The sequence below is a fragment of the Eriocheir sinensis genome, chromosome 44 (assembly GCF_024679095.1).
Source record: "Eriocheir sinensis breed Jianghai 21 chromosome 44, ASM2467909v1, whole genome shotgun sequence".
Taxonomy (NCBI): Eukaryota; Metazoa; Arthropoda; class Malacostraca; order Decapoda; family Varunidae; genus Eriocheir; species Eriocheir sinensis.
In genome coordinates this window covers 3,553,394-3,563,907 of record NC_066552.1, presented here as the reverse complement: position 1 = coordinate 3,563,907, position 10,514 = coordinate 3,553,394, and positions in this window count along the sequence as shown.

The following is a 10,514-nucleotide window of genomic DNA, read 5'->3' as shown; positions in this document are numbered from 1 at the left end:
GGGGGATGGGAAGACGTAGGAAGCGAATCAAAGGAAGAGGAAAGGCAGTAATTAGGGAATAGAAGAGAAGGGAGAGGAAGGGAAGGGGACGGAAAGGAAAGGAAAGGAAAGTTAAGGAAAGGAAATAAAGAAACAGAAAAGAAGACGAACAAAAGGGAAAGGAAAGAAGTGAAAGGGAGATGAAAGGGAAGGGAAGATAAATGAAGGGAAGGGAAATGAAGGCAAGGGAAGAGAAGGGAAGGGAAGAAAGAGGAACAAAAGGAAAGGAATAAAGGGGAAGGGAGATAAAAGGAGAGGAAGAGAAAGGAAGCGAAGGGAAGGGAAGAGAAATGAAGAGAATGGAAATGAAAGTAAGGGAAGAGAAGGGAATGGAACGGAGAGGAACAAAAGGGAAAGGAAAGAAAGGAAAGGGAGATGAAAGGAAAGGAAGAGAAGGGAAGCGAAGGGAAGGGAAGAGAAATGAAGGGAAGGGAAATGAAGGCAAGGGAAGAGTAGGGAAGGGAAGGGAAATGAAGGCAAGAAAGAGAAGGAAAGGGATGGGAGAGGAACAAAAGGGAAAGGATAGAAAGGAAAGGGAGATGAAAGGAAAGGAAGAGAAGGGAAGCGAAGGGAAGGGAAGAGAAATGGAGAAATGAAGGGAAGGGAAATGAAGGCAAGGGAAGAGAAGGAAAGGGAAGGTAGAGGAACAAAAGGGAAAGGAAAGAAAGGAAAGGAAGAGAAGCGAAGCGGAGGGAGACATGAAAGGGAAAGGACAGGTAAGAGGAAGACAACAGGTAAAATACAGGTAAAAAGTTAATTAAGGAGAACCCACTTTATTTATTGACATTCCCGAGAACTGTTTTTTATTAAAAAAAATTTTTGGGGGGCGACTTTTCATCATTTTAAAACCAACCTTTTCGTCTCTTCAGTCTAATTAATCTTCTCAGAATGCTCTTAACAAACTCTTCATCATTTATTAATTCACTCATCTCTTTTTTTTTTTTACCTTGAATTTCACCCAACCAGCGAATCGCATGTCATTTTTTTTCGTGTTTTTCTTCCTCGTATTTTCTCTTTGTTAATATTTCATGACGATTTCCTTTGGCGTTCGTCTTTTGTTTCTGGGTTCAGCGAAAGTTCAAGAGATGCTTCGCTAAAAATGCCTTGGCGTGTGTACAGCGAAAGAGTACATAGAGGCGAGAGAGAGAGAGAGAGAGAGAGAGAGAGAGAGAGAGAGAGAGAGAGAGAGAGAGAGAGAGAGAGAGAGAGAGAGAGAGAGAGAGAGAGAGAGAGAGAGAGAGAGAGAGAGAGAGAGAGATGGCTTTCTTCAACGTAACACAAACAGAGGCAGGAAGTGTGTGTGTGAGTGTTTGCCTTTTCGCGTTTGTCTGTCACTCTTTACCCTACACGCCGCTTATTCATCCTCTCATTCATTCCTTCTCCTGTTTGTTCATGTTTTCACTAATTATTCAGGTTATTTATTTTTCGCTTCTCTCCTACATCGCTTTTTCTTTTTCGGTTCTCTATTTCTCCGTCGGTTTTTATTTATCTTTCTCTTTTTTATTCATTTTTGCATTTCTTTATATCGCTAATTATTCATGTTATTTGTTATTCATTTCTTTGATACTTCGCTTTCCTCATTTGGTTCTTTTCTGCTTCGATTTTTATTCCCTTTTATTTCTCTTATATATTCATTTTTATTCCTGTTATTATTATTTTCCTATTCTTTTTTATTATTTTTTTGTTCTTGTTTATTCTTCACTTATCAACTTTCCTTTCCTGTCTTTTCCTCCTTCGATAGTTATTCCTTTTTCTTTCATATTTATTCTCTCTTTTGCATTTCTCCATATATGAAATTCTACCCTTCACAAATTTTACGTTTCTCACACTTCACCTTCTTTTGTTTTATTTTGTTTTTCCATCTATTGTTTTCCTTTTTCCCTGTTGTTTTTGATTGACATTTTGCATTATCTTCCATCATGTGCGTCCGTTTTCTTATATTTATCTTCACCGCATTTTCATAGTATTTTTTGTTATCTCTTTGTTTGCAGTCAGTAATATGGAAAGGGTGCTGAGGAGGAGGAAGAGAGAGAAGGAGGTGAAGGAGGAGGAGGAGGAGAAGGAGGGATTTTGAAGAGAGGAGAGAAGGAAGAGAAAGCTTGAAGAAGAATGAGAGTAGGAAGAAACATGTTAGGAAGGAAGGAAGGATGGAAGGAAGGAGATAAGGAACGAAGGAAAGAAGGAAGGAAGGATGGCAGGAAGGAGATAAGGAACGAAGGAAAGAAGGAAGGAAGGATGGAAGGAAGGAGATAAGGAACGAAGGAAAGAAGGAAGGAAGGAAGGAAAAAAGAAAGGAATAAAATAAAGAGTGTACAAAAAAGTGATGAATAGAGAAACGGATTGAAAAGAAGAGTGAGAACTAGAACAGAACGTAAGGGAAGAAGAAACGTAGAAGAAAATAAAGGAAAAAAGAAAAAGGGTGAAAAAGAAACAGGATTGAAAGCAGAAACAAGACGAAGAAGAAATACTAGAAAGTGAAAGGAAGAAAAAGAGGCATTGAGAAGAGAGTTAGGAAGAAAGGGAAGAAAAGAGAAAAAAAATATAATTGTAGGAAAGCGAGGAAGAAAGGAAGATAAGGGGAAGGGAAGGAAAATGAAAAGTAAGTTAGGATAGTTTGGGGTGGAAGGAAGGGAGGAAGGAAGGACGAACGGAAGGAAGGAAGGAAGGAAGGGAAAAGGGAAAGAAGGAAGAAATATAGCAGTATGAAAGCGAGGAAGATAGGAAGAGAAGGGGAAGGGAAGGAAAATGAAAAGTAAGTTAAAATAGTTTGAGGTGGAAGGAAGGAAGGAAGGAAGGGAGGAAGGAAGGAAGAAAGGGAAAAGGGAAAGAAGTAAGAAATATAGCAATAGGGAAGCGAGGAAGAAAGGAAGAGAAGGGGAAGGGAAGGAAAATGAAAAGTAAGTTAGAATTGTTTGGGGTGGAAGGACGAACGGAAGGAAGGAAGGGAGGAAGGAAGGGAGGAAGGAGAGAAAATGCGAAAGGGATGAACTGGAAAATCGGGAGAGAATATGAGGGAAGGTGAGCAGTGGAATACGAAGAGGGAGAAGGAAGAGGAGAAAGGGAGAAAAAGAAGAGTCTGATAACGAAGTGTAAAAAAAAATGAAGGAAGAAAGGAATGGACGGGGGAGGAGGAAGAGGAGGAAGGGAGAAGAAGAAGAGAGTCTGATAACGAAGAGTAAAAAGAGGAAAGGAAGAAAGGAATGGACGGGGGAGGAGAGAAATGAAAGGAAAGAAAATTGGTTGAGTGAATAAGAAAGATTAAGTGATTGGAGAGGAAGTAGAGGAATTAAAGGAGGAAAGAAGAATGGAGGAGGAAAAAGAAGAGGAAGGAAAGGAAAAAAAATATACTTGAGGGAAAAACGAAAATGAGAATAAAAGGAAGTGGAAGAAAGTTTATTGAGAGCAGAAATAGAGAGGATGGAAATAATTGAGGGAAAGGAAAGGGAAGAGGGAGAGGGAAGAAATAAGAAAGAAAGAAACAGAAGGGAAATACAAGAAAAGAGGAAAAGAAACAAATATGGAAGTAAATTTGATAAGAGTAGAACTTCTGTTGTTGAAAGAATTGAAGGAAAAGGAGAAATTAAAGGAGGAAAGAGGAAGGAGAGGAAGAAAGAGAGAAAGAAGAGTTAGGAGAGAAATATGAGCGAGATAGAGAAACTAGAATAGAGTTAAATGAACAAATGTGGAAGTCATATTAATTTACGTAGATTTACATATATAACCAGACCACACATATGATAGTAAAAAAATGTAGATGAGAAAAGAGAAACAGAGAGTGGAAACAAGAGAGAAAGAAAGAGGGGAGGGATAGGAGAGAGAAAAATAATGGAGGGAGAGAGGAGAATAGAGAAAGAGGAACAAATGTGGGAGAGTAGAGGGAGTGAGTAATGACATTGAAAAGGATGCAAGGAAAGACATGGGAAGGAAGAAAGGAAGGAAGGGAAGGAGAGAGAAAAAGTGAGAGAGGGAGAGGGAGGGAGAGGCAAAAAGAACGCCAGGGGAAAATATATAGAAGAGAAATGAATGAAAATGATGAAAAAACTGATAAATGGTAGAAGAGAAAAATGGAAGGACGGAAGGACTAGGAGAGTGGGAAAGAAAAAAAATAGAAGATAGTAATTGAATGAAAATGATAAACAACTGCAAAGAAAAAAAAGAGAAAAAAAGGGAAAGAGGGAGGGACTAGGAGAAGACGAAAGGAAAATATGACATAGAAGATAATTAAATGAAATGAATGAAGGACTTGAAAATAATGGACAAATGAAAAATGATATAAGAGAGAAGGGAGAGAGGGAAGAGGGAGGGAAGGGTGAAGAGAATACAAAAGGAAAATGTGACATAGAATAGAGTGGAATGGAAATACTAAAATGAGAAATTGTAAAAGATAAAAAACTAGAAGGAAAGGAGGGAGGGACGAAGGGAAAACGAAAGAGAAATATAAAATAGAAGAGAAATGAATGAAAATAACAGAAAACAAAAATGATAGAAGAGAAAAAAAGGAAAGGAGGGAGGGACGAAGAGAAAACGAAAGAGAAATATAAAATAGAAGAGAAATGAAATAAAATAACAGAGAACTGGAAAATGGTAGAAGAGAGAAAGAGAAAGAAAGAAGGGAGGGACGAAGAGAAAACGAAAGAGAAGTATAAAATAGAAGAGAAATTAATAAAAATAAAAGAAGCCTGGAAAATGGTAGAAGAGAAAAAAAAAAGGAACGGAGGGACGAAGAGAAAACGTAAAATAACAGAGAACTGGAAAATGGTGAAGAGAGAAAGAAGAGAAAGAAAAGGAGAAACGAAGAGAAAAAAAGAGAAAGAAAATAAAAAGAAATTAATAAAAAATAAAAATAAAAAAAAAAATGAATAAAAAAAAAAAAAAAAAAAAACGAAAGAGAAATATAAAGTAGAAGAGAGATGAATGAAAACTACAGAAAACAAAAATGATAGAAGAGAAAAAAGAAGGAAAGGAGGGAGGAACGAAGAGTAAACGAAAGAGAAAAAATAAAATATAAAAAAATAATGAAAATAATAGAAAACAAAAATGATAGAAGAGAAGGGAGGAAGAGAAAAAGGGGAACGAAGGGAGGGAGAGGTCAAAAGTCAGGAAAATATATGGAAGGAAGGTGAATGAAAAACAGGACAATTAATAACGGAGGCAGAGGAGAGGGGAGAGGAGGAAAGAGAGAAAAAGAAGGAAAGATAACAGAGTGCTCACGTCAGGCTGTGGTCAGGATTGGGGATCACGTGGGAGGGAGAGAAAGAAACAACCAATCACAGGCGCCCTCCACGTGACGTCACACAGAGGGGAGCTTTTGATTGGCCAGCTTGTGAAGGGGGGCGGGGCGAAGTTACCTGATATTAAACACTGACAGGAAGCGATTGAAGGGGAGAAAACAGGAAGAAAAAAATGTAATCCTCTACTTTGTACCATTTTAGAATCACAAGGACATTAGCGCCGATTACAAAAAAAAGAAGTATTTAAAACGAGAAAGAAAAATATGATAATCTGTATTAGACCAATTTAGAATCACCAGACCAATTTAGGACTCTTTTTAGGATCAGTGAGTAGCGGGCTTTTTTTTCATTATTATTTTCTATTTTTTTTTTTTGCCCTTCAACTGTCTCCTTTGCTGTAAAAAAAAAAGCGTTTAGATAATTGGTAGATGATGTTGATGTTAGTCTGATGTCTTATGCCTTATGCTTCAAAAAGGAAGAAGAATTGCTATAACTTTTTTTTTTTATGGGGGTGATGGCGCTTATGTCCTTGTGTTTCTGGAAGGGTGATTTCCGTTTACAAAGAGGAAAGGAGGAAAGGCTGACTGAAGTAACAGGAAATAAAAAAAAAATATATAGAACTTTAAAAATATTCACAAAGATATCCGATTTTTTCTCTCTCCTCTTCTAAACACACTGCTATTCTAACACTCTTGAAGGGGATAGAAACGGCTTTGGTAATAGTTTTGTCTTTTTTACTCTATTAGGTCCTGTCTCAATACACGTGTTTGATAAAAATGTATACCGTATGCATTATAAATCTAGAACTATACATAAAACACTACAAGACGTACCTACAACAGTTACTTGGTGGGGGGTGGGGGGTGGGGGGGGGGGGTCGAACGTAACTCATTAACCTGGAATACACCTTGATTTGGGCGTCCGGAGTTTTGTTCCCTTACCTGACTCTTCCAACACCCTGTCAAAGTAATTAAGGTGTGAGGGAAACAGGTGAGTCTTGTTCCCTTACCTTGCTTTTCCGACACATGAAACAGGTGTTGTGTGTAAGGAAACAGGTAATTAGTATTGCTCCCTTACCTGATATTCCCAACATGTTATCGAAGTAATTAATGTGTGAGGGAAACAGGTGAGTCTTGTTCCCTTCTCTTACCCTTCCAACACGATATTAAACAGGTGTTCCCAGGTGTTAAGTGTAAGGAAACAGGTAATTAGTATTGCTCCCTTACCTGATATTCCCAACATGTTATCGAAGTAATTAATGTGTGAGGGAAACAGGTGAGACTTGTTCCCTTACCTTATTTTTCCAACACGATATTAAACAGGTGTTCCCAGGTGTCAATAGTAAGGGAACAGGTAAGATTTGTCCCCTTATCTTGCACTTCCAACATGCTATCAAAGTAATTAAGGTGAAGGAAAACAGGTGAGACTTTTTCCCTTACCTTGCATTTCCAACACGATATTAAACAGGTGTTCCCAGGTGTTAAGTGTAAGGAAACAGGTAATTAGTATTGCTCCCTTACCTGATATTCCCAACACGCTATCAAAATAATTAATGTGTGAGGGAAACAGGTGAGACTTGTTCCCTTCCCTTACCCTTCCAACACGATATTAAACAGGTGTTCCCAGGTGTTAAGTGTAAGGGAACAAGAAATCAGTATTGTTCCCTCACCTGACATTTCCAGCATGCTATCAAAGTAATTCAGGTGTAAGGGAACAGGTGAGTCTTGTTCCCTTCCCTTACCCTTCCAACACGATATTATACAGGTATTCCCAGGTGTTGTGTGTAAGGAAACAGGTAACTAGTATTGTTCCCTCACCTGATATTTCCAGCAAGCTATCAAAATAATTAATGTGTGAGGGAAACAGGTGAGTCTTGTTCCCTTACCTTACCCTTTCAACACGATATTAAACAGGTATTCCCAGGTGTCAAGAGTAAGGGAACAGGTAAGATTTGTTCCCTTACCTAAGTTACCTGACATTTCCAACATGGTATCAAAGTAATTAAGGTGTAAGGGAACAGGTGAGACTTCTTCCCTTACCTTACATATCCAACACGATATCAAACAGGTATTCCCAGGTGTCAATAGTGAGGGAACAGGTAAGATTTGTCCCCTTATCTTGCACTTCCAACATGCTATCAAAGTAATTAAGGTGAAGGAAAACAGGTGAGACTTTTTCCCTTACCTTGCATTTCCAACACGATATTAAACAGGTATTCCCAGGTGTTTAGTGTAAGGAAACGGGTACCTTCAGTATTGTTTCCCTTATCTTACTTACATTTTCAACACGTTTACAGGTTTTAAGTCTAAGGAAACATAACTTGTCTTGTTCCCTTACCATTTCCAACACGTTATCATCAAACAGGTAAATTACAGGTGTTCGCCAAGTGTAAGGGAACAGGTAATAAGTGTTGTACCCTTACCTGACACTTCCAGCACACTAGCAACACACAGGTTGTTTTTATGTGTTCGTTAAGTGTAAGGGAACAAGTAACTTAACTCCTGTTCCCTTATCTAACACATCCAAACGCTATCAAGACACAGGTATTTACAGGTATGGTCAGGTGTAAGGAAACAGATAACCAAGTCTTGTTCCCTTACATTATATTCTTCCAACACATTATCATCAAACAGGTAATATCCAGGTGTTCATTAAGTGTAAGGAGGCAGGTAACTTAAGTCTTGTTCCCTTACCTGACACTACCAACTCGTTATCAATCAACAGGTAACTTCAGGTGTTGATCATAAGGAGACAGGTAACGTGGAGAAGGTGACGGAGGAATGAGCGAAAATAGAACCAATCTGCCATATGTTAAATTTGTCATCTTACCTGCTAATTTGATTTGACCTGGCTGAATTTTCATATTTTCAGAGGTAAGAAAATTTGGTCTCATTATCTTTCACCCATCCGCCACCTTCTCTGCATCACCTGTTAGCTTACACTTATTCAAGACCTGTGAGATACCTATTTTTTTCTTACCTGTAACTATTTTTTTACCTGGATATCTTATTTTTTTAATGTTTAAAGGTAAGAAAATTGTGTCGTGTTTTTCTGTTCCATCTTCAAAGGTGAGGAAGACTTTTCTGATTCTCTTTTCTACACATTAAGCTTCAGTTCTACATTAACCTTTTTTTTTTTTGCCAACTGCGCGTTATCTTTTTCTAATTACCAGTACGTTACCTTTTTATTTTTGGGGGTAGTTTTCAGAGATAGAGTTTGTTTTGTGGCTCTTTTCTTTACACTTAATCTTCACCTTCTTCATATTTTCCTGCATCACGAGATTTGCTTCATGTCTACCTGGCTATCATATTTTTGCATTTTCCTTCATTTTCGCTTCTCTAAAACCGTATTATTTCATTCGTACCTTGATGTCAAAGTCTTGCATTTTCCTTCCTCTTTCGTCCTTTGATTATCTCTCGCTTCGCACATTGGTATCATATTTTTGCATATTCCTTCATTTTCCTTTTTTTGATTATTCCTTGCTTCGCACCTTGGTATCATATTTTTGGATTTCCCTTCATTTTCCTTCCTTTCAATCCCTCTCGCTTCGCACTGATTAATCTCGCACCTTATCTCTTTCTATATTAATTTTTTTTTTGGCTTTTTCTCATTTACCTTTAATATCACTTTCTCTTTGTAACTCCCTATATATTTTTTGCATTTGCGCTTTGCAGTTTTCTTCGCATTCAATACCTTTTACTTCTCACTAATTAAACTTTACACCTGTTATTTTTTTCCCTCATTCACTTTCTTTATCTTTCCCCCTCAGTTTCCTTTTTTTTTATGTGTTACCTGTAAGGGCTACTAATTAATCTTACACCTTATCTCTCTTTCCCTCCTCTCCGTGAATACAAGTTCCTCTCATCTCCATTTTTGTCCTCTATTATCTCCTTTTTCTCCTTTTCCTCTTCATTCGTTCTCTTTATTTCCTCCTCTGTACCTGTTATCCCTCTTTCAACCTTTTCTTTCTTTCTCTTTATTTATTTCCCTTTACGTGTTGGCTTTTTATTTCACCTTTCCTCTTTGCCTGTTTTTCTGTACCTGTTTCGATCTGTCCTCCTTCCCTTTTATCTTTATCTCTTCCTCTGTAGCTCTTTATCTTTTTTCCACCTTTCATCTTCACCCTTTCTCTTTACCTGTTTCTGTATCTGCATATCTCTTTTTCCATCTCTCCTCCTTCCCCGTTCTCTTTGCCTCTTCCTCTGTCCCAGCTGTTTATCTTTTTTCCAGTCGCTCTGGTTTTCCACGAGTTACCCTTTCGAGCGCGGGGAGAGCGGGAAATGTTCAGTGTTTGTGTGTGTCTGTGTGGGTGTGTTTGCTTGCACCGCCCGCGCCCTCCCTTTTGTTTGTCCTGATGATGGAGAAAGCGACGCCGTGAGAATTGGGAGTTTTGTTCCGGTGCGGGTTTTGTTTTAGTGCTGGGTTGGTATTTTGCTCCCATCTCGTTTTCTGTAGTTTACGATAAGATACACATCAGAAAACGGGAAATGAGACCAAATGAGAGAAAATGGGAAGTTGAACGTTTTTTTGTTGTGTCTCTTGGTTAGTATTTACTCCCGTCTCGTTTTCTTTGGTTAATGGTAGAGTACACGTTAGAGAATGGGAAGCGAGATAATGGGAGAAAATGGGAAGTCGGTTGGGAAGGTTTGTAAGGAGGTTTGTATTCCCTTCCATCTCGTTTTCTTTAGTTGATGGTATAGTACGCGTTAGAAAATGGGAAATGGGACAAAATACAAGAAAATGGGAGAGGTAAAAGAAAGGGAAAAAAAAGGGGATGAAAATGGGAGAAAATGGGAAAATGAGTGTTTTTTTGTTCTGCCTGAGGTTTGTTTTTTACTCCCATCTCGTTTCCCTTTCTTCATCATGGTATACAGTGCACTAAAGAAAACGGGAAATTTGACACAATGAGAGAAAATGGGAAGTTGATTGTTTTTGTGTTAAGTTTCAAGATTGGTATTTGCTCCCATCTCGTTTTCTTTAGTTCATCATGGTACAAAAATCAACAGAAAATAGGAAATGAGTCTATAGGTTTAGGGTGAATGTTTTATCAAAGAGGAGCTTTGGAATTGAATATTTTTTTGCCTTAATTTTTTTCTGCCTTAAACTTTTTGACTTAAAATTTTCTGCCTTAAAATTTTCTGCCTTATTTTTCTGCCGTCAAATTTTTCTTCATTATCTTCTTCTTCCTCATTTTTTCTTCCTATTTTTTCTTCCGTATTTATTTCTTCCGTATTTTTTTTCTTT